Source organism: Nuphar pumila, chromosome 10 (assembly GCF_984573655.1).
Source record: "Nuphar pumila chromosome 10, dmNupPumi1.hap1.1, whole genome shotgun sequence".
Lineage (NCBI taxonomy): Eukaryota > Viridiplantae > Streptophyta > Magnoliopsida > Nymphaeales > Nymphaeaceae > Nuphar > Nuphar pumila.
In genome coordinates, this window is record NC_143258.1 from 33,009,037 (window position 1) to 33,032,301 (window position 23,265).

A 23,265-nucleotide genomic window follows, 5' to 3' on the forward strand; every position below is an offset into this window, starting at 1 on the left:
CTCTTCTGCCTCTTTGGCATGATGTGACCACCGACATGCGGGCCAAGATGCCCAATCCTCCTGGCTGCACCTGGCTAGTGTTGTTCCCAGCTGGTTTCTCTTTGTTTGTCAAAGCTGGGAGTAGGCAAACCTCTGCAACATTCAACACATTGTTGGGTCTTGAACCTGCAACATCCCAACTATATCCGTTGTGCGCTAGCTGCTCTCACTCCACCAATCGCGCACAACCCCGTTGGCAGATCGGTGAATTCAGACCAGCAAGTAAGCTAATGAGGCATGGGTTCTACCCTGCAATGGCAGTAACCCAGGTATGCCTGGACCAACTAGGCCTAGCTGCGACCAAGGCGTCCCAGCCTGACACATCCGACGGATTTGAGTGCCCTTTTCCCTTTCTTGATCCGCAACAGCCCAACTATAATTTGAAATTTTTCCTCGTACCTATGTCACCTGACCACGTTTATCAAGCCCTAGACTAGTGCCTTGGGCAGACTTGTGCTGCCCCACAAAGGCGCACTCGAGTCAAGCCTCTCTAGCAGGCAGGTTTGGGATAAACTGCCCAGCTGAACCGATCAACTGACGTCATGTGCAAACCACATGTTGGATGCTCTCTAGCATGCACATTTTTCGTCGAAATTGATGTTTTTGGCTGCACCTTTGTTGCTGCAAATTTTGGCAGAAACCTCGCTTTGCATCAACACTTTGGTTGATGCAAATTTTTGCGTAAACCTCGCTTTGCAGCAACACTTTTGTTGCTGCAAATTCTTGCAGAAACCTTGCTTTGTGGCAACACTTTAGCTACTGCAAATTTCTGCAACAACAACACACCTTGGGAAGTGCTTCAATACTACAAATCATTGCCAAAATGACACTCTTTGAGCAGAGTTTCACTACTGCAAATTCTGCAGAAGCAGACTCTGTGGCAGTAGTTTGGTTGTTGTGATTAGTTGTAGCAAATGCGCTCTTTGGCAGCCCCTTTTGGTTGTTGTGAATTCTTATGGTAACTTCACTTTTTGGGATGCATTTGGCTGCTGCATTTTTCTTTCAGAATCGACACTTCTTGGCAACACTTCACAAGTTGCATTTCATGCATGTTTGACACACATGGCAGCACCTAGTAGGCTACGACTTCCTGCACACTTGATGCATACCTGGCAGTACTCCACATGCTGCGATTTTCACTGCATACTTAACAATTATGACAACATGTATGCCGTGTCAAAATGATATAGTTCAAACTTTAGAATTACTGCAGCATGCTTAATGTATTTTGGAAAAAAGGGGAGTTACAAGCACTCAACTTGACACTAAAGTGAATTGTCTAAATGAAGCATGCTTTGTTTATCAAGTGTCATAAACTTGAAATTTGTTTTCATAACATGCAATACATGCTCGAATAGAATCATGTGTGTTCCATAACTCATAAAGCATGTTACACTTATGACACTGGATATGTCTCGAAATGAAAAAGGGGACTTGGAGCACCACAATAGGAGTATGTAATGCTAAGTTGCATGTTGAAACTCCATGACAAGTATTGTTGGGCGTTGGACCCATTTCATGAGTTGAGCTCACGTGTTCATGAAAAATCATACTCTCTTAAAATAATATGTGTTGATGTCGCCTTCACAGTCGAAGTGCTCCTCTTGGCTAGAATATGCTAGAGCACGTGAATGGGTGGGTTGGCCTTGTCAAGATGTTCATGTTGCCCTACGGAAAATACAAGGCAATTGTGCCTAAGTACCTTGAAAGGAGGAAATGATTACTAACTAAGCTTAAAAAGATAAACCACCCAATAGCCCCATTCACAAACGGTTCACCTTAGAGCGGGTGGATGGTACAACCCTAAGTGACAGGTCAATTTTATGACACATTTTGAGTAGCAATGACGTCTTTGTGGCCTCTAGTCACTCAGAGTTAGGGAGGTCGAGGTTGCCAATAGTGATATTCTTCAGCTACTACAGTAGTATGAGTTGCAATATGTTGCCTATGTGATGATTTTCTTGGCCACGGGCTGCTCGCATAAGGTTGTTACTCTGTCTGTAGGTACCTCGATTATCACACTCAATAGAATAATAAACGTCGACAATATTTTTCACATATACGATGTTTTTCCTTTGTGTACCCGAATGAGTAATCAAGATAGAACCATTAAGCTAACTGGCCAACTACTGACTTATGAGTTGAATGATTTTTGCTTAGTACATTGCTTAGTTGCTTAATTACACTTAGTTATGAATTTATATGCATGCTCGTTACATGATGATGTCACTCATTGTTTAGTGTTAATTCTGCTATTAAAGTTGTATTTTTCATGCTTATAGTTATATTTGCTTAAATGTTCATTGTTGCAATTGAATGACGATTCTAATTACATAAGCATGTTAGTTGCTCTAATTTTTCATTTGTGGCAAGTTATGGTTTATCTCACCGGCTCACAAGAGTTTTGACCCCGTTCTATGTGGTGCAGGTGATGCTTGACCAGGCGGTAAGATGGGGGTTGATGTGTTCTGAGGACTGGACGCATTCTTTTAAAAGGCTCTTGTGATTCTAGATGATCATTTTGGGGAGTGTTCCAAGTTGTAAAAATTTTTGTAAAAGATTTTATATCTAATTGTCTCAATTTTGTAATGGAAAGTTCATCTGTAACCCGCTCAAAGATTTCCAACTATTTCTTCTTTTCATATTTTCGCTTTGCGCAACCTTACAAAAAAAATTGTCTAAAAATCCATGGTTTTCAAATTGATATTTTTGGGGCGTTACATTTATATAGGTGACATGGCTACTAAGATGAATCCTCTTTAAGAAGAAATGTCAACGGACAAGTGTTCATGCCAGACCAAGGAAGATCATCCCAGCGGAGTCCACAAGGGGGGACCAAATTAGAGGAAGAGGGTGTGACATCCTCACCTCTAGGAAGGAGAATATTGCATAGATTCCATCTATATTTTCTTTTTATTTTTTTAGGGCTTTAGGTTTATGAAGAGTCCAATTCAGGATAAGATTCCAGTCTCTTATTTTACTTTAGTTTTGGTTGCTAAGTAAGTTACATTTTATGGCAATTAGATGGTGTTTTGAGTTTATTAACTAGTTTTATTTTATACAATAAATGTGGACTCTACTCCAGACTTTTCATCTATATCAAGAGGTATGAAAACCCCCTCTTAAATAGGAATTGGATTTAGGGACATATTTGGACTCTTTCTAATTGCTCTCTCTCTCTTTCTTTCTTCAGACATCCTCCCTTTCTCTTCTCAATCTGACCTCTCTCTGACTCACATGAAAGCCAAGGCCTCCCTAAGTTGGTCAGCATCTCCCCAAAAGAGTATGAGGTCTTCATGTGCCCAGACAGTGTTGTTTTGCATTTCTAGCATGTTCCTCAGAGCTATCTCACTGCACATTATGTACCCATTTTCCCTGAATGTGTGAGGCACTTCTTAGAACTGATACAGACCTTCAAACTCATCCTAGGTACTAATCTCAACCTTAGTTAAGTCCCTAAATGTTTCCTAGAGCCAAAGGACCAAAATCGTACCCTATTGATTCTGAAAAAATGCATAGTTTGGCATGTTTGACCTCACCTGACTCTTTCATAACCCAGTCTATCATCCTTGACCCTTAGAACATATATCAGAGCCTTATACACGTCCCTAGCTTGATATAAAACCCTTGAACCCAAGTCGAAGCTGAACCGCTTACTGAACTCAAATTGCACTTATCCGATTAGCCATTTGAGAAAGCAAAAGGGAATCAATTTGGGAAACAAAGAGAAAGCGATTTTTTTTATAAAAGAGAATAGAGTTTCTCATATTTTGAAAGTGAGTATCCCAAATCTTCCCCTCCTAAGTGAGTGAGTTTCCTGCTTCCGAAGCGAGCTTCCACCTTCCCTTCCCCCCCCAACCACACACACACACACCACTGGGTTGGTAGCTCTGCTCATATGATTGTAAACGATATTGTAACCAATGCATCCAAGAATAATATAAAACCAATGACATCCTTTTCATTTGAAAAAACTCTTGACAACATGACAAGAAAAGGAAACAAAGGAAAAGGTCGTTTAGCTTTCTTACCTATCCAAGACACAGCTAGTGCATGAATGATATTAGCAAATGGTGTTGAGGTTCATCAAATTTGTCAAATCAAGGGTATTTAAGGATAGGCCTTATCGCAACTTTGTGAACTAGGAGCTTGCTCATCCAATGATGAAAGCTACGTGATCGAATTTGAGAGAGACACACTGAGAAAAAAGAACTGTCTCACTGTTTCTAATTAATTCAAGGGAAAATTTAATTTAGGGGCCAATCTTTTGCCCTTAATTCCAAATATAGCCCTCACTTTTCTGAATTTTTAATATGGACCCTCTTGAGAACAGTCAAATAGGAACCTCAAGTCAACATCCATCATCTTAAAATTTGTGATGTATTTTTTGTTTCTGGGTTGTCTTTTAAAAATTGAAAATTACACACTTATCCTCATAAAAAAAAAAAGTTAAACGGTTTGAACTCTTAACGATGAAAGCTATTATTGTAATTTGACTTATGATTTAACTTGTGTTAATGGACAACAATAAATGTAAGCCCTTGTTTGGCAGTTCCCAGGAAAATATTGGCACACATCTAGAATTTAAAAAATTGAGGCTCTTTCTTGAAATTAAGGGTAAAATGTTGGCTGCTAAATGAAAAATTTCCGTAAATTAATTATCTTCATCGCGACTATTTCCTAAATAAGTGTATTTCCCTGCCAGGAACACGACATTAATATGAGAAAGATGTTATCGCTAGATGATGTATCTTTTGGGCATGTCATTGTTTCTGCGAAAACAACTTTTGGAGAAATTGTGGCCATTTTGGAGTCAATAATAAAAATAAGAAAAGAATAGAAAACTCAAAATTTTGGCAGTTAATTATTAAAGATTGAGTTTATCAGATAATTAAAAGAGCTGCCCAACTTTTAGATTATTACATCTGACCACCTGCCTTTTCATTTATCTTTCATAGGCATACTCTTGTTTCCAATGGTGGAACAATGGTCTCCTAAACCACAGTTCAAAAAAAAAAAAAAAACTTTTTTTTCCTTATCTGAAAACTCTTCTTCATTTTTTTTGGGACCTCACAACCTAAGAAATGGTTGGATCTTACCCCCTTTTCTCTCTTATTGCTGGAGCCTTACTAGCGAGAGCTACAGAATTATATTTTCAATTTGTCACTACATCCTAATTTAAAAGAGGGCATATGCTTGCCTCCCCCTTTCTCATTCCAAAGAAAGAAAGTGATCGACCTCCTTATGATATTTTGTAATGAATTAGTTTCCTTACTGAACAACTGGAAATCAAGAGTAATAGACTAAACTTGATGTTGGAAAATTGACTAGAGATCCTTGGACATGAGATATGAGATCTGAGGATCGATTGTCCAACCCTCTACCATTGGACTTTAAATTTGTGAATTTTCTAAGGGTTTTTGCCTAAAATGAGGATCTAAGATCTTGGAGAATTTATGGTCTTTATGGATTATTATTAGATGTTTTGCTAAAATTTCGGTTTTATAAGGAACGCCTAGTTTAGTTGCTCCGGCCCTTTGTTCGAAGGGTTAAGAGAACCTCGCCCCCGTCGAGAGAGGTGGTTGCCAAGGTGAGTGAGGAAGCCAGAGTTGGTATCCCAAGATTGGCACCATTGCAAACCCCAGACCTTATTTTTTCGAAGGGATGGCAATGGACCGAGAGAAGCAAGGATCCGTCCGAACCTGACCTATTTGGAGTGGGGATCGATGTGAAAATAAAAACTTATTCCTCCCAATATTCCTACTATAATCAAATGGCAGGCAGAAGAGTCAAAGCTCTAATTTCTACTTGTCAATGTAAAATATATTTTTTGAGAGTAAGTAGGGCTGGGAATGAACCGATATGCTAGTGGCTTGGCTCAGCTCAACTCATGTTCAGGCTAACATTAGCCTTGTTTGGGATCCTCAAATAGGCTTGGTGAGCCATGAGCAGTTAGTTTAGTGGAACTTGAACAAAGAGTGTTCAACTTGGTTTGGTTTGTGTTGGCTTGTTAAGGTAGTATATACATAAATGATATATCATTATATCAAAAACTACGTAGTAGATCTGCAAGTTGACCACCTTTTTATAGGCAAGAGTGAGAGGTAAAGCATGGAGTACAATATATATATATATATATAGTATGTGTGTGTGTGTGAAAAATGATCGTACTGTACAGGTAATTTATCGTGATTTCCTCAAAGCCCTACAATTTTCAATATTCTCTCAATGTCCAAAATCGTAAATTTCTAACATCGTTAGGACCCTTTTACCCTTGGCAACTGCGAATTTAGGTATTTTTATGATAACATTGTACCGCCCATTGAATATGTTCAATACCCACATAAATCCAAAAGCGCTAGTTTTTTTATACGAATTTAGATCTCATGAACTTGCATAAATTTATTTATAAAATCTAAGTAAAACTGAAACCATCAAAATCGCAAATATCATACTCTTTCACATATAATAAATATTTTTGCATAAAAATATTTATGAAATATTTCTCGCAAATAACATACTTTCATATATATCCTGAAATCACATAAATTTATGTGTAAGACTCCACTTAAAGGGAACCAACAAAATCGCAAATATGCTACCTACATATTTGCAAAATTTTTATTATATGCAATTTTTCTTAATAGTTATGATTTTATCAAATCATATATATATATATATATATATATATATATATATACTCATTTTTATTCTAGGGCTTCTTCTTCTCATTTATGTCTGCAAAGAACTTCTAACCCTTGTAGCAATTCTTGCATTCTGAGGAGGTCGTAGTATCATCCTTATAATCAACTTTCTCATCTACAGTTTCGAAAGGTGAGTTTCATATAATATATACTTTTATATCTACATGTGTATTTTTTAGAAGGTTGCGGTATCATCCTTGTTATCGACTTTCATTTAGGATTTTCTATGTTTACTATTTTTTTATAGAAATATATATCGGTGTACTTCAATTTATCTGATTTCGTTAATATTTGTTGTTCTTGTGTTGGTGTAATGGGGCTAGGGTTCACTGTATACAAGCATTAAAATGGCTAAAGTACACTATCGTGGTTGTAGTAGGCAGTCAATGATGGCGTCTAAAAGAGCTAAAGTACACTATCGTAGGTCTAATTATACTAATTGAAAATCTAAAGTGGTCTCCAAAACTATTACCTTTTAAGGAATTTACAACTTTGTTGTCTTGTAAAACCGGATATGCAACTTTGACCCTCTAGTATAGTTATTCTCCAAACAACCAAGAAATGTGGATAGATGTTGAGGAGATATAAAATTGATACTTAGTGATGATGTTTACTTGGAAGTATGCAAAGTTAATGAGAGAACAGTTGATCAATGAAATGATGTGAATCCCATAGATAATGCACATCTATCGATCTAAGTCCTTTATCGATTATTTAATTGTTCCAAACAATGGATGATATTAATGTTATACTTGATCAACGAATCATTGCAAAGGATGTAGAACCACATGGGCAAATCAATGCCAATGATCTTCACCACAATAATTTGAATGACATGCAGCATTCCTAGGCATACGATAATGCTAGGTATAAGTTATAATTTTAATGTAATTTATGGTTGAGATATAGGTGTGATGATGAATGTGTTATTTTGATGGTTCATCTTGAATGTTGGAAATGGAGATATAAGTGCAAATATCACTCTGAAGGAGCAAGGGGTCGTTGAGAACCCAGTTGGAGGCACAAGGCGCTCTCGTTCATGAAACAATAATATACAAACACACGATTAATATTGAGATTGCCTTCACAGGCAAGATACTCGTTCGGTTTTGACATCTGAGCATAATAAATGGGTTATAGAAACTTATGACGTATTCGTCTGTCATTTTGTGAAAAGAATTTTTGTAAGTAATATAAATAGTTTTGGGTTTTGTAAATGGATACTCTAATTTTATATGGATCCACACGTGTGACCCGCTCCAAAGTTGTTTAAACCCTTACATGATAAATATTGTTTTTCGCTGATTAAAATTTAGAAAAATAAAAATTTCAAATTTAATCTAAATTTTTTAGTTTATATTTTTAGGTGTTACAATTAGTATGAAATTTTTGAAAATTCTTGAACCTTAATGGATAAACATTTGGTATTTTAGTAGGTGGAGGCAGTATTGAAGCGAGAGCGGCCAAGAATGTTGGTGATATTGGTAGTTTTCTTGGACTAGTTTTTTTACTACATGTGTTTTATAGCTTTGAACGTCACCGAGGACATGGCATTGGATAGAAATGATTGGAGGAGAAGGATTCATGTGGAAGACCCAGAATGATTTTCTTTGTTGGTTCATATCACCGACCCCAATTGTTTTGGGATGAAGGCGTAGTTGTATGGGTTTTATACAAGTTTTCTAATGGATAGGTCTGCCGATGATAAAGCTTCTCCGTAAGGGAGTAAAGTTTATATGGGACGCCCAATATGAAGAGAGTTTTCAGACCTTTAAGCAGAGGCTTACAGCTTTACCAGTGTTGACGTCGTCAGGGCAAGGTGGATTTGTCGTGTACATAGATGCCTCAGGCACAGGTCTGGGGTGTATTCTGATGCAATACAAGAAAGTTATCACCTATACATCTCGTCAGTTTAAGGTTCATAAGATAAACTACCCTACTCATGACCTAAAATTGGCAACAATGGTCTTTGCTTTAAAGATTTGGAGGCATTATTTATATGGTGAGAAGTTTAAGGTTTTCACAGACCATAAGAGCCTCAAATACCTCTTTATGCAGAAAGAGTTGAACATGCGACAAAGGAAGTGACTTGAGTTCATAAAGGATTATAAGTTCATGATCGCTTACCATCCAGAAAAGGTGAACGTCATAGCGGATGCTCTTAGCCGCAAGGCATTAGGAGTTTTAGCAAGCTTATAGAGTCTGACTGAGGATCTCATTGAGTGGAGACTATTTGGAGCTGAGGACGACAAGATCAACATCGCTAGTATGGTTGTGATGACAAAGATTATGGGAGGGGGTCATAGAGAGGTAGAAGGATGATCCTAAGTTTTCTCAGATGATAGTTTCATGTCAAGATGATAAGTCAGTTCTACACCTTCAGGAAGATGGAAGCATCGGGTATGGAAAGAGGTTATGGGTACCTAGAGACCATCATATCAGAAAAAGGTGAAAGTTGAAAACAATGTTTAAAGACTCGCAGAGGAATTATCGGTGGAGCAGAATAAAGCGGGACATAGCAGAATATGTTCCAAAGTGCTTGACTTGCCAGCAGGTGAAAATAGAACATTAGAGGCCTAGTGGTTTATTTCAGCAAATTGAGATCCCTCAATGAAAGTGAGAAACTATCATGATGGATTTTGTGGTTGGTCTACCCAGAACCCGCATGGATAAGGACGTGATTTGGATGATTGTAGATCAACTCACCAAGTTAACCCATTTCCTTTCGATCAGGACCAATCAGTCTTTAGAGAGTCTGACAGGTTTATACATACAAGAGATTGTGTGACTTCAATAAAGTACCTCTATCGATTATCTCAGATCAAGAGCTGTTTTTTACATCAAAATTCTTGGGACAGTTGCAGAAGGCTTTGAGGACTCAATTAAAGTTTAGTACGACCTTCCATCCTCAAACAGATGGCCAGCTGAAGAGGATGATTCCGACTCTGGAGGATATGCTGAGAGCTTATACGTTGAATTAGAAGGGTAAGTGGGATAAGCATGTTGTGTTGGCAGAGTTTGCCTACAACAATATCTACTATGCGAGTATTGGCATGGCACCCTACGAGGCACTGTATGGACGACCATGCAGATCACCAGTATATTGGGATGAGGTTGGTGTGCATACTCTAGACACACTAGTAGTGATAGAACACTATACTAAGCAAGTGTGCAAGATTTGTAATAGACTATGAATAGCTTAGAGTAGACAAAAGAGTTATTTGGATCATTGATGACGAGAGCTCACATTTGAGGTTGGAGATTTCGTTTTCATGCAGGTTTCTCCTACCAAGAGTGTGTTTAGGTTTAGAAAGAAAGGGAAGCTCAGTCCCAAATTTATAGGATCGTTTAAGGTTTTAGAGAAGGTAGGTGCATCAACATATAAAGTAGAGTTACTATCCCAGTATGCAAAGATTCATGATGTGTTTCATATGTCAATGTTAAGGAAGTATGTACCGAATCCATCACACATGATTTAGTATGAAGATATTGATGTACAAGAAGACTTGACTACATAGGAGCACCCAATGGAGATCATGCACCATAAGGAGAAAGTATTGAAATTCTCTCGGTGAAGGTGCGCTAGCAACACTACAGAATTGAGGAGTGTACGTGGGAGCCTAAGGCTAACATGAAGGAGAAACACTCTTATCTATTCAAGTAAGTACAAAATTTTGCGTACGGAATTTCTTTAAGAGGGGTAGAATATAACACCTATGATTTTGTTTTAGTTTAACTTTTAAATTTAGGTTAAAATCAAGTTTAAATTCAGGCAAAATTCAAGAGTCTAAGTTGATTGAACTATGTTTCAGACTCAAACCAGGTTCCAGAAGAGGCTCATAGGGGTCACGCCCAGCCCAGTGGGGTGCCAGGTTTGGTTAGGGTGGCCCATAGGGGGTTCAAGGGTGACTCAAGGTTATATGGATATTGGATAAGTTAGATTTGGATCCAAACTTGAGTTTGAATCAAATATTGTTTTGGATCTTATGTTTAGATATGGATCTTTAATTTGACTTTGGATTTGTATTTCTTTGTTTGGTTCCTATATCCAACCCAAATGAGGATTCGATCTTGATCAGACTTTTAGATCTGGATTAGCTTTTTGGATATGGACCCAAGTGAGATCCAATCCAGGTTCTAGAAACCTTATTAGGAGGGTCTTTAAAACCCTAGTGGATTCTAGAGAGGGTGGGACGCCTCTCCCCTAGTGGACCCCATAATTAATTGGGTTAATTAATTAGTTAATTGAATTAATTATTTATTTAATTAAGTAGTTAATTAGAGATATTTTTGAATAGGACTCTTAAGGATCAGCTTAGGTTAGAATGTTAAATGAATTAGGACTCTAAGAAGGGGACGCCCCCCCCCCCCCCCCCACCCCTCCTTTCTTGGTAGATTTTCTAATATAAAAAAAAGGGGAAGTCTCTCTCTTATCTTTTTCTTTCCTATTCATCTTCTTCTTTTTCTTCCTCTCCTTTATTTCTTTCTTCTTAGAGCTTTTTCAGCAGTCATTGAAATTCTTCTAAGGTTTGAAGATGAAAGACAAAGGTCGATCTATGTTTAAAAATCTAGTTAAGGTAGGTACATCAATCGCGTACACATAGATTCCTCTAAACGCATGGGATATGCGTGGAACGATTTTCAGATCTAAACCAATGAGGATTAGACCATGAAACATCTCTAAAATTAATTTTCAATGTAGAGAGCACATTTTGATGAATCCATCTCACCATGGAATAAAAAAAATGATTTTTGAAACAGAACAATTTTCGGGATTTCAATATAAAAAATGATTTGGGAAAAACTTTTTTCTTGTTATTTGTTAGATCTTATTTATTTCAACATGTTTAAGATGTTAATATTAGGTTATATTGATGAAATCTAAATTCTATAAGTTCTTAAACTTCGATATATGCTTGAATCAATGTTCTTGAATGCAAAAAATAGTTTTAAAGAAGGTTTTGGCAAAAATGTTTTTAGGGTTTTGATGTTTTTGATAAAAAAAATTGATATGAGCATATATAGTGGATTATTTCACATTTAGCATGAATAAACATCATGTTATTGCATGAAAAAATCATGATTTCATGTAGTTTAGGGTTTCTTGTGATTCTTGTATAGATGAAATTATATTTAAGATATTCCATTAAGGTTTTGTGATTCTTAGATGATGTATGTCAGTATTTTAGCAAGATTATCTTGAATATGATTAAATATGTATTGTATAATAATGTAAATATGTTTAGATCATAAAAAATCATGATTGTATAGATTTTTACCATGAATCTTATTCTTACTTAATGGATCTTGCATGAGTTTGAGTCTTAGTTATTTTGGTCTCATTTTTTATCTCAACCTATTTCAGAAAAAATTTGATATCTCTATGAAATCGAACTTCATAAATTAAAATAAAAATACTAAAGTATTTCACACATTGAGGGATTAAATTTAGAATCTTGTTTCTTTTTGTTTGGATCAGTTTTAAGGCTGAAACATCCATTGCAACAAAGCACAGGTTTTTTTCATGTCAGCAGGACTGTTCCGACCAAATATTTTGACAGTTCTAAAAACCCAACCATAACTGATCAAAATAAATAAAAAAAAAATCTGGGTAGAAGATAACATATATAAGAAGATCTTAAAAAAAAAAAATTGTCAAAAGATTTTTTTGTAAGTCTGGAGAAATTCCCCAAACTGGAATAAATTTTTACAATCGACAAGATCTGTCTTATATTTTTTCTTAACAAGGTTTAGTCTCAAAATTATCCTTATTTTATTATGATAAATTTTGTAGTTCTGTTTCTTGGACTGTGTTTCTAAGATATGGAGGCAGTCCTAGTAAAATTGAGAGAGTGGAATTTGATTCCTGTGATTTTTGGTGGGTTTTCCAAAATCAGGTTAAAAGGGATCTGAACTGCACTCTATGACATGTATGGATGCCTAATTATGTTTTACTTTATACATGGTTAGAGATGTTTATATTAAAATTTGATATGATATGTATGTAAACTAAATATATTCTATGTTATTCATGATTTTTAACCATTCATATGACATGCATGTTAATGAACATTATATATGATAGATAAGGCATGATCAGTATAAAGTAAATTGTTACACATGTTGTTTGCTTGTTGAAGCATGATCATTATTGCATATGTATACAACCTTTATATATGCATGTGGGCATATGACATGGTGATAATGATGTGTGATATGAGCATGTGTGTGGCTCGGGTGTGAGCCTGTGTTCGATGAAACTTATATGTGCCTATAGTGCACCAAGGAAAGAAAAAAAATATCCATGCACATAATTACATAATTGTCTCATGGAGGTCGGGCTCACGGTGTGAACTGTGGGTGTTTGAATGGGTCAAAAAAGACTTTCTTATGGAATCTTCAGTGGGGAGATTGGGTTTGTGAGCTCGGGTGTTTATGCTGTGAGCACATGTAATTTAATTGATTAGCCAAACAATTAAATAACACCCATGACTCATTAAAACCAGGTCCATTAGATCGAGAAACACTTTGGAGCTAGTGGGGGTACACACGACTGGTTGACCATTGTTTGGTTTTTGAAAGGCAAAGGTGTCTCCCTGGTCCCCAATCTTCGGTTGTAGGGGGCTCGAACTATCAAGTGTCGTAGGTGGTATATCCAAAATCTCTGCAGAGTAGGAATCGATTTCGTGTTGGACCACTGAAAGTTTCTCTCGGTCACAACCCGTTCTAGTGGAACCTCGGTGTGAGGTTGCAAATTCTTCAATTCAATGAGGTTAATAAAATAATGGCATAATAAACCCCTCATTGGATTGGTTGAATCAAAGTTAGAAACCCGACAGTGTACCTTTGGGTGAGAGGAACATAAGAACCCAGAATAGAATAATTATAATATTTTAGTTTATGCATAAATTGTTATTTCATTGGCATAATACATTGTAGTATGTTTACTCTGAAATATGAATGCAATCATGATTAGTTGTGTAAATAAAAATTATGCTTAGTTCTGTCATATTATGCTGCATGATTTTAATGTTATCTGAAAAGTGTCAATGCCTATTTTTATGATTAGAATATTTGTGTTCACGTGTTTTAGTGATTACCTACTGAAGTTGTAAACTTATGCATCTACTTATAATATTTCAGACAATGAGTAGGCTGAAGGGTGATGACAGTTGGATTGGGGTGGCACCAAGAGGGTCACAGTTCTTTAAGACTTTTGAGAGGACTAATACATTTGTTATTAATTAATTTTTTTAAGTCATGTAAACTCTGATAATGGTTGAGACTAGTGTTTGATTCCTTTTTTAATGCAAACTATAGTTTGAATTAGATATTCTACTCTTACGCGTGTGTGTATGTTGTATCTGTAACTTGCCCAAGGCTTGAACCATATTTAAAAAAAGAGGTTTTTGTGTTCTTGAAAATTATGTATATGGGTTTAAAAAAAATCTAAAATTTTAGTTTCAAAAATTTGAGTGTTACAGATATTGTCTCACACATCGCTCCACCTATTCTTATAATTGTATATCCACCAAAAGTGGTTTGCAAAGCAAGGTGACCTAAAGTTAATTAATGGAGAACAAAACGCAGGGATATTGTGCCATACAAGTGCAGTGCATTTGGTGGGTTGGCCACAACAGGTTGCACCACGAATAATAGTATATATATATATAGTGTTGTTTAATGAATTGCCTCTTTATGTGCATATCTAATGTTTTTTAAATAATTGCTTCTTTGTATTCATTATATCTTTTAATTGATTATTTCTTTATGTGTATATCTAGTATTTTTTAAGTAATTGCTTCTTTATGTGTATATCTAGGTTGTTTGAGATGTATGGTCGTACATATTCTTGCAAAAGAAAGGGATTTAAAGAGCTTCAAGTTTCGAAGAACAAGGAACAACCGATCTTACATGAGGTACAAGCAATATCCCGAATCATGTGTGTATATTTGATAGTAATCATATATAATTTATTTTGTTGTTAAGAACATGATAATGAGAAAAGAAAAGCTATAGAAAAGAACACTTAGAGTCAAAAAAGTATGAGTTTGGCCAAGAAACTCTCTTGGTAAGTGACATAAGTGTTAGTTTTGCATGCTAATTTGTTTTTTTTATTATATTTGCATGTGATTTTGTTTGTTATTTTATTATCACACTGGATTTACTATGTAGCATCTAGCAAGATTCGTAGAAAGAATCCAAGTGACTCACAATGAAGACTAGTAACGAGACAACTTACTGAAAACCCTTTACCTTACCATGTATTTCTCTGAGTTATAAAAGTGATGTTTATATTGTTTTACTATCGATTAATAAAAACTAATTGGTAAACCTTGTTTGTTCACAGCAAATTGTCGTAACTAAGGGGCAGCGAGGTGGGGCAACTGACTGCTTGGAGAGCAATGACTTGCCATATCATTTCTTTGATGCTGACAAGGTATGTTTTTGCACAACTTTGCATACTTACAATTGAATTTTCATATGCACAACGACCTTACATGATATTTATGTTGCAACTTTTAATTCTTTTTAACTGGAGCAAAGAGCATTGGGTTCCTTAAAAAATAGATATAAAGGAAAAGGACTTCAGGCTGTACAATTTTATGCCAAATACATATTTAGCAGATAAAAACCTCAAACAAGTAGTACGATAACATAACTTACTCAATAAAATATTTGCTTTTTTGTGTCTGTTTGTTATCTCATTTTCATGCATATGTATTGAAGGTTCATTTTTTTTAGTGCAATTTGGGTTCAACTATTATAAAGATTAATCAACAAGAGAACGAGTAATTACTTTGTATTTGTTTGTTAATTCATTTCGTATATGTACATGTTTTTCACTTGGTATTTTCTTATTTTACAGGTATGATTATGGTATATTTATCATAGCATATGCAGCACATGGGCAAAAATTGGAGATTAAACTTCACGCTAGTATGTGCTTATATGTCAATTGTTCACTAGTTTGAGATATTCGTTATAGTTAGTTGTTTGCTAATAAAATGTTATTTTCATCAAGATGTTATAGATATAAAAAAATCATATGATCAAGTTCTACAAGCACATGAAGAAAAGACCTTTGAAGGGTGAAAAAGATAATGAAAAGGCAGGGACATTGGTTAGAGAGGTGACAGAAGAGTTTGTCCGACTAACTGAGTTGTAGACAATTATACAACTTTGTAATAGATCAAGTTAAACTTACATTTGTAATTGAATGGATTAAGTTAAACTTTGACTATAACTTTGTAACGAAGCTCATGTATTGAATGTAACTTAGTAATTGTTAAACTTTAAGTTATCTGATTTCGTGCAAACCAACTGTATGTAGTTCTATGTTAATCATATTGAGTGACTGATTTTTGCAATTGTTAATAGAGAAACAGTTTTGCAAAACTGTCTATTTTTTTTGGAATTTTGCAAATATACTTCACAAGATTTTGGAACATATATAAGAACAAGTATGATATATGTAAATGAGTTAAAAATATTTGCCAGAATTAGTAGCCAAAAGGAAAGCAGGTTATGGACCACTAATTAGAGAGAAGAGACAAAAAAACCCTAGATTATGCTAAAATAAGCAGGTTGGGGACCACAACGGGTTTTTATATGATTCAAGAAATTCGTAAAAACTAAAAAATATTACATGTAATAGTTTTGCAAATATTTAAATATGATATTTGCGATATTTAGAGATTTTAGCATATTTAAATAAACTCCTCCTGTGTATAACTATTAGTTATACACTGTCGGTCCCAAGCCCAGATAAAGGAGGAGGGTTGCGGTATGCCAGTGATAGCCAGCATAAAAACTTAGTCATACCCTATGAATATGAACCAATATGAGAATTTCATTGGGGCGTTCCCTACTGAGCGACGCGCTGTACTCTATAGGCTCGGAGGCAGTGATAAATGGGCAAGGGTTGCTAGGTCATCGCTTAGAAGCGACGCATCACACCGGTGCCCGGGTGTGGTGTCAAATAGGCAAGGGTTCCCTCACTTTGTTGGACGGGTGGGGGTAAAGAAGTTAGTTCAAGACCATAAAATTAGGTTAGCCACTTGGAACATAGGGTCTTTAACTGGTAAGTTGATTGAGTTAGAAGATGTTATGTGTAGGAGAAAGATTGATATTTTATGTCTACAAGAGACCAAATGGGTAGGTGAGAAAGCAAAAGTGATAAAACCTTGGGGATATAAGATTTGGTATACAGGAATAAATAGGAATAGGAATGGAGTAGGGATTGTTATGAGTCGTGAGTTTATAGATAATGTAGTTGAGGTCCATAGGAAGGGTGATAGGATTTTACTTATTAAATTAGTATTAGGTATGGATATTATTAATATTATTAGTGTTTATGCACCTCAAGTAGGTTTAGATGATTCCATTAAGTGTCAATTTTGAGAAGATTTAGATGGAGTAGTACAAGGGATATCTTATGGAGAAAAGCTTTTCATCGGCAGTGACCTTAATGGACATGTAGGAATTAGTAGGGATGGATTTGAGAGTATCCATGGAGTCTATGGTATAGGAGAAAGAAATGAAAGTGGAGAAAGGATTTTAGTTTTTGGTTTTTCCTATGATATGATCTTAGCAAACACTTAGTTTAGGAAGAGGGAGTCTCACCTAGTAATATTTAAAAGTGGGGTTAATACGAATCAGATAGATTTTTTCCTACTTAGAAAGTGAGATAGGGGTTCTTGCATCAATTGTAAGGTTATACCGGGAGAAAGTGTAGCTACACAACAGAGTCTTAATTTTAGATCTTAGAATTAAACAATGCCGCAAAAGGGATAGACATAGGATAAATCTTAGAATTAAGTGGTGGGCACTGAAAGAAGCTAAACAAAGAATGTTTGTAGAGCAGGTAGTTAAGGAAGTTGATTGGTGTCTCGAGGAGGATTCAAAATCAATGTGGAATAAGATATCGGGTGGCATGAGAAAGGTGGCTAAGGAGGTATTGGGTGAGTCTAAAGGCGGTGCACCGCTAGGTAAGGATACATCATGGTGGAACAAGAATATCAAATTAGTTATTAAGGTTAAAAGAGAGTGTTATAGAAATCTAAGTAAGAGTCGTGATAATGAGAATTTGGAGAAGTATATGACAGCAAAGAAGGAAGCTAAAAAAGTAGTTCGAAACGCGAGGGATAAGGTATATAAGGAGGTTTATGACAAGTTGGATACCAAAGAGGGCGAGAAGGATATTTATAGGCTTGCAAAGATGAGAGATAGGAAATCTAGGGATCTGGGTATGGTTAGATGTATCAAAGATGAAACGCAAAGGGTTTTAGTCAAAGATGAGGAGATTAAGGAGAGATGGAAAGATTATTTTGATAAGCTATTTAATAGAAGTCATACTCAGGATCTTGGAGACTTCTCCATTCCTTTTCATGAGATGAATCGCGACTTCATGCGCAAGATTCAAAGGAAAGAAATTGCAGAGGCTTTGAAGAAAACGAAATCAAGAAGGACAGTTGGCCCAGATGGTATACCTATCGAGGCTTGGAAATGCTTGGGAGAGAAAGGTTTAGAATGATTGACAAATCTTTTTAACAAGATTTGGCGGACAAATAAGATGCCTAATGAATGGAGGAAGAGTACTTTGGTGCCTCTATATAAGAATAAGGGTGATATACAAGATTGCACAAACTATCGTGGTATAAAACTCATGAGTCATACTATGAAACTTTGGGGGAGGGTGATTGAGTCTAGGTTGAGGAAGGTTGTCATGATATCGGAGAATCAATTTGGTTTTATGCCTGAAAGATCAACTATGGAAGCTATACATCTTCTTAGACAACTTATTGAGAGATATAGAGAGAGGAGCAAATATTTGCATATGGTTTTTATTGATTTGGAGAAGGCATACGATAGAGTACCTAGGGACGTTCTCTGGTGGACAATGATGAAGAAAGGTGTTTCTCTCAAGTACATTAGAATAATTAAAGATATGTATGAAGGAGTAGTAACCAATGTCCGCACTTATGGAGGGGTGACAACCAATTTTTCTATAATGGTTGGGTTACATCAAGGATATGCGTTAAGCCCTTTCCTATTTGATATAGTGATGGATGAGCTTACGAGATCAATTCAAGAAAATGTGTTGTGGTGTATGTTGTTTGCTGATGATATTGTTTTGATTGATAAGTCTAGAGTTGGGGTTAATGCTAAGTTAGAATTATGGAGACAGACATTGGAAGCAAGAGGTTTTAAGTTGAGTAAGAGTAAGACAGAATATATGAAATGTCAGTTTAGTAAGCAACGTAGTAGTGATGGGAGTGTAGTGAAGCTTGGTGAGCAAGAAATATCGGTGGATGATTGTTTTAAATATTTGGGATCTATCATTAAAAAGTATGAAGAAATTGATGGAGATGTAAATCATAGGATAAAGGTTGGGTGGATGAAATGGAAAAGTGCAAATGGAGTGTTGTGCGATCGTAGAATGTCATTGCGGTTGAAGGGAAAGTTTTATAGGACGACTATTAGGCCCGCTTTACTATATGGTACGAAATGTTGGGCTGCCAAGAGACATCATATTCAAAAAATGAGTGTAGCTGATATGTGTATGCTTAGATGGATGTGTGGAAATACAATAAAAGATAAGATTTGGAACGAGGAGATACGTAAGAAGGTAGGCGTTGCACCCATTGAAAATAAGATGAGAGAGAATCGTTTACGATGGTTTGGACATATTCGACGAAGGCCTAATGATGCTCCAGTTAGAAGGATGGAGAAATGGGAAAATATATTAGTTAAAAGAGGTCGGGGTAGGCCTAGGAAGACTTGGATGGAAATGATATGAATGCTTTGAATCTCATCGAGGACATGACATTGGATAGAAATGATTGGAGGAAAAGGATTCATGTGAAAGACCCAAAATGATTTTCTTTTTTGGTTCATATCGTCGACCCCAATTGTTTTGGGATGAAGGCGTAGTTGTTGTTGTTGCTGTTGTAGAGATTCACAAATAACTTCATGCAAGAACCTGCAATATATGTGAAAACGTAAGCTATTTGCAAAAGTAGTGGTAAGTGTTTCACATATAAATTTATGTGATTTGAGGATTATGCGAAAGTATGTTATTTGCGAGAGATGTTTAGCAAATATTTTTATGCAAAAATATTTTATTATATACAAAAGAGTGATATTTGCGATTTTGGTGGTTTTAATTTCACCGAGATTTCACAAATAAATTTATGTGAGTTCGTAAGGTCTAAATTTGAATAAAAAACTTATGATTCTGGATTTAAATAGGTGTTGAACATATTCGACGGGCGGTACAATTTTATTGCAAAAATGCCTAAATTCGTAGTTGTGAAAGGTAAAAGGGTTCTAACGATGTCGGATATTTATGATTTTGGACATCGAAAGAATATAAAAAATTATAGGATTTTTAAGGAATTGTGACAAATTACCCATACAGTAAAGTCATTTTCTGATATATATATATATATGTGTGTGTGTGTGTGTGTGTGTCATTTTAAATGGTTGAGCTTGAGATCGCTCATTTGGCTCGAACATTAATGGTATGAGTGGTTGAATAACTACCTAGTTGTATAGCCACCAATAGGCCTTTTCTACTGGAAGTAGGGGTGTCAACACGTCGAGTTTGGTTTGGACTAAGGTGGAACCAGATTTTCGAGTATGGTATCGTGTTCAAATCTGGGTCTAATGAGGTCTACTATAAGAGAAACCATACCCTTTCCTAATAAGAACTACATGAACCATTCCTGGTAAAATAATATTTTTTATCTTTTTTACTTTGAAAATTTCGTGTCTTAATCGAAACTTGGGTTGGGTATGAGTCTGGTATAAAATTTCAAAAACTATACTCGGGTCTATCTATTAATCGGACCTTCGGGTGCAAACTCGAGTCTTCATATTTGTCACCATACCCAGACCCTATAGGGCTTGATCTGGATCGGGTCCAGGTAAACCCAACCCATTGACACCCCCTAACTAGAAAGGCGGGCGCCTTATGGTAGGTACGGAAGGAAGAAAAGGTCTTAGGCCCTGTTTGGAAACTAGTAGCTGGGATGGAAAGTGACATTTCAGGAAGTGGCAGCTGCCTAGATTTGGCAGCTAGCACCTCCGGGAATCAATTCCATGCTTTAGAATACATTTGGCTTGATCGCATGAGATTCACTTTCTCATTTGAATTAGAGTGAGAATCACATTTTACCTTAAACCCAATAAAAAAAGGTGAATGGTGAGAGAAACAGAATCATATTTGATTTTGTTTCTCTTTTAACGTGAGATTTGAAATCTCACTTTAAAAGTTTGATCTCGAATCACACTATTAGAGATACAATTGAAAACACAACCGAACGCAGTGTAAATACAATGTCACTTCCATCCCAAATGCATCTAACTCCCATCCCAGCTACCAGTTTTCAAATAGCCATGTGATAGTTTGACCAACTTTTTGCCAAATGAATTAGGCCCTAAAAAAAAATTTATGAGAAGTTTTGATATACTAACTTTTCCAAATAAAAAAAATTTGTTTGTTTGTGCAACACGAGAAAGAAATAGTGAAAAATATAAGAAAAAATGAGAGAAAAAGAGATGGATCGACCTGAGAAACTGAGAAAGATGGAGAGAGAGAGAGAGGTGCGTTGACAACACTAGAGACAGATGTCTGGGTCGACCATACCAGAGAGTGAGAGAGACCCGAAAAGGAAAGATGAAAACGGAGGAATCTCTCAAGCATAATAAAATTACTAAACTGCTCTTATTGCATAATAAAGTGAGCCAAAATGCACCATTTCATGCAAAAGGTGAAAATTGTTATTTGATAAGGACCTTAACCATCAAACTGATTTTAGGTCTCCCTTTAAAAGTCAGTGGGTCCTGACGTATCTTTTAGAATAACCTGAACTCTTCTTACCACATCAGGCAAAAGGTGGTCCTCTCAAATAAAGATTTCCCTTCTTGTTAGAATGCTCAACAATCAATACCAGGTTTCCTATAGTAGAATTACTATAGAAATAGTCCAGTGGTGATACAATCGCCAGTTAGCTAAAGAACAAATAACTTGTCATAAAGGACAAGAAAAATCATTTTATCCTTGCAGGCGTATGCTTTTTGACTCCAAAAAGAGGAGGGGGTGGGTAATCTGTAAACTGTTGCCCAACCAATATGAATTTTCTGTTTCGGTCTGTGACCTCCTTTCCTTCAGTTCTTGGAAAACATGTAATCGATCTTTCACTTCTACAGACGATGAATAGTCCTTAATTTGCTAACTCAAGAACCTTTTTTTATAATTCATGGGAAGTTGGGAACCCTGCTCTCCAATCACCTACTACACATTGGTTATCATCAAGTTTGGCAAAACTCTTGAAGTCTTCTCAAGATCACAAGAGGGCATCGGCCTTAGGGCAAGGGATGTCATTCGTGGGTTTCGAACTTGTGATGTTCTCACAACTCAGTGACATTCAAAAGCAGCCCGTCATATGCTAGAAGCCTTTGTAGACTGAGAATCATATTTTATTATTTAAAAGCAAATCATCATCTTAAATTGTTTCCTAACTCAAAAGTTCCAAAGATGGTGACATTTGTTGAGAGAGAGAGAGAGATTATACAATGTACAATGCCGTTTCTCTCTGGAATGATTCAGTGTTACATATGGTCATTGATGAAACTGCAGGGTATTGGTTTACATTGAGATTTTTTTTTTTCAGAAGACACTGGAGATAAGAAAGGCAACTTCAAGGTGTGCGATTGCGTGTATGTGCATCTCAGGGCAAAAGAAGGCAGGAGGGACTATATTGCAACAAGAAGGCCGGGCAGGGAACGGCTGCAATGCCCGGTGAGGTCGCTCTTCCAAAGCGTGGGGCCAGCGGCACGCCCAGACCTCAACATAAGCGGCCTCAAGTCTTGGACGGTGATCCACGTGTTGAAGTACTCTCGCACCTGGGTGATGATTCCGTCTTTGGCGGTCCAGACGTGCACCCAGTAGACGGAGTCGCCCTCCCAGCCCTCCACGAACACCTTGGCGCCGATGGCGGTGACGTTCTGGGGCTGGAAGGCGAAGGTTCGGTGGGTCGACTGCCCCGTGAGGATGCGCATCATGTATTGGCAGCTTGGGGGGCCGTGGAACCACCACTCGAGATCGGTGGCCAGGAGGCCGCTCACCTTCTCGGCGTCTCCACGGGCCAAGGCATCGTAGAGTGCCTCCACGGTTGCCTTGTTGCTCATCTCTGGCTCACAAGTTTCACTCTTCACTATGGGACTAGACATGATCTCTCTTCCTCACACTTTTTATGTCTTTTGGGCTTTGGCTTTTTTGGAGGTATGATACTCAAAGGTAGAGAGGCTGGATGGTGGAGCTTCTGTGTGAAGAAGCCAGAGATTTATAGGAATTGGGATGAGAGAGAGAGAGAGAGAGAATATCCAAATGGGTGATGACGTGGTAGAGTTGGACGCCAAGGGATTGGGGAGCTTGGATATCGACGGTCCATATGAAATGCCCGGCGGAGATTGACGGTAGGTATTTTATGCCACTCTTAGACCACGTCTAGAA

The 23,265-nt window shown here is 36.7% G+C and overlaps 1 pseudogene across 1 annotated transcript; it reads right to left on the minus strand.

Annotated features, from left to right (window-relative positions):
- Positions 1 to 22,207: 22,207 nt before the first annotated feature.
- Positions 22,208 to 23,062, minus strand: LOC149826624 (senescence associated gene 20 pseudogene; annotated as a pseudogene). Its single transcript, XR_016434778.1, has one exon. The product of XR_016434778.1 is annotated as a senescence associated gene 20 pseudogene (transcript).
- Between the last annotated feature and the right edge of the window lie 203 nt (positions 23,063 to 23,265).